The following is a 1920-nucleotide window of genomic DNA, read 5'->3' as shown; positions in this document are numbered from 1 at the left end:
AAAAATGATTAGTGGTCTGGGAGGCAAGACTTATGAGGACACGCTGAAAGAGCTGGGGTTATTTAGTCTTGAGGGGGGATTTGATAACACTCTTCAAAAAGCTTAAGAACAACTACAGAAAGAATGGAGATGGCTGTAGGGGACAGGACTAGGCGCAATGACTTCCAGCTGCACCAGGAGAATTTATGTTGGAGATTGGGAGGAACTTTCTGAGGGTGGTCAAGAACTGCAGAACAGGTTACCTAGAGAAACTGTGGAATCACCAACCTTGGATGTTTTCAAGAGCAGGTTAAACAGACACTTGGTTAGGATGGATTTAGTTAGGGATGATCCTGCCTTGAGCAAGGGGCTTCCAGCTCTATGTTCCTATGATCCTATGAAATTTGCCCACTGTTATACCAGACCTGTTAACTTTCAGGACATGTCATAAAGTCCATCTGCTTAGTGACTTTCTTTGAGGAGTTGGATTTAATTTCAATGGTTGTTTGAGATTTGGGGGAAGAGAGGCCTTTTGTTAGCCAGAGTCATGGTTGGGGGCTTTAAAGTCACTTTTCACATCCATTTTCTTTTATTTTTAGTTGCCTTGGAAAGAATATGGCTTTTCTGACAATGATCTTTCCCCATTTCCTCCTAACCAAAGTTTTATGAACACCTCTGGGAGAAATCTGAAGAAGGCCTTACACATGATAACCATGATGGAGTCCAGACATCTCACAAATTTTGTAAGCCTGTTTTATAGTAATTTAATCTTCATGTACAAATAGATGCTATGCTAAAAAAAAGCTAATATACTCTGTACTTTCACAGCTACATTATTGACAGAACCAATTCAACTGAATTATAATTGCACAATATATGCTGAACAAAACCCACATCTTAAAAAAAATGTGACTTAAGAGTTTAATTTCCTAACATGCTTTTTCAGAGCTGGATTATCTTGCAGATCATTATAATATAAAGCAATTAGAGTGTCACCCAAGGATTAAAGACTTCTAGATTTAAGCAAGTCAAGTAAAAGTCAGTTTAATGAGAAGAAAACATTGCCAGAGGGTTTTTCTCTGCCTTAAGTCAATAGTTCTTAACCATTTTATACTCAAAGCCACCACTTGTCAGGCTCAAGGTCCCCCTCAAAAAATGCCAGCTCTTAGCTTTCATTCATTGTCAGGAACCCTAACAGGCAGGGAAGCCTCTGCTAATTGCCCAGAGGGCCACAGCTGCCTGGGGCTTTGACTGGCAGCTGTACCCCAGGTAATGATTCCGGCTGCTTACAGCCTGGTCTCTTGATTGGCTGCTGCCTGATTTAGCTCAGCTGTGGCAGCAGGCTCTACACCACCCAACAGTTCCTGTTGACCCTAGCAAGTCTCCAGGATCTAGTACTTTAGGTTTCCTGACTCTGGTCTTGAATTTTCCCTTGGATTTGGTCTCTGAGTCTGAATCCAACTTGAAGTTCAGGAGTTAGAGGAGCTCCAGGTGAGAATCATGGCCTTAAATCATGACTATTTCTGTTCATGTTTGTGTAGAGGACATTTTTTTTTTGGAATGGAAAATTTTAAAAAGCAATCCTGTGTGGTAATTCTCACAAAACTTCTTGTCAGTGAAGGGTCCACCTCTAAACCTGGTAGCTTCTGGGAGTCATAGCTCCTGGAGACTGGAACCACTTGAAACCCTGTTCAATTCTTCAGTTCTGGGTCCATTTCCTACTGGCCTTTCCCAAGCCAAGCAATAAAAAAGCACTGATAGGCTCCTTTTTGGCCTTAGAAGTCCCCACAGGCAGGTAGTTAAACAAATATTTTTTATAGCTTTTTCTAGGTGAGGTTCAAGAGCTAGAGGGAAGGAGATGAGACTCATCAGATGTAGGGAAGGTTGTATGATAAACAAAGGTGGGTAAAGGTGCTGTGGCTCTTCCTCATGTGAAGATCA

Source organism: Gavialis gangeticus, unplaced genomic scaffold (assembly GCF_001723915.1).
Source record: "Gavialis gangeticus isolate Ggan-Ray unplaced genomic scaffold, GavGan_comp1, whole genome shotgun sequence".
Lineage (NCBI taxonomy): Eukaryota > Metazoa > Chordata > Crocodylia > Gavialidae > Gavialis > Gavialis gangeticus.
Note: the sequence above shows the minus strand (reverse complement) of the source record.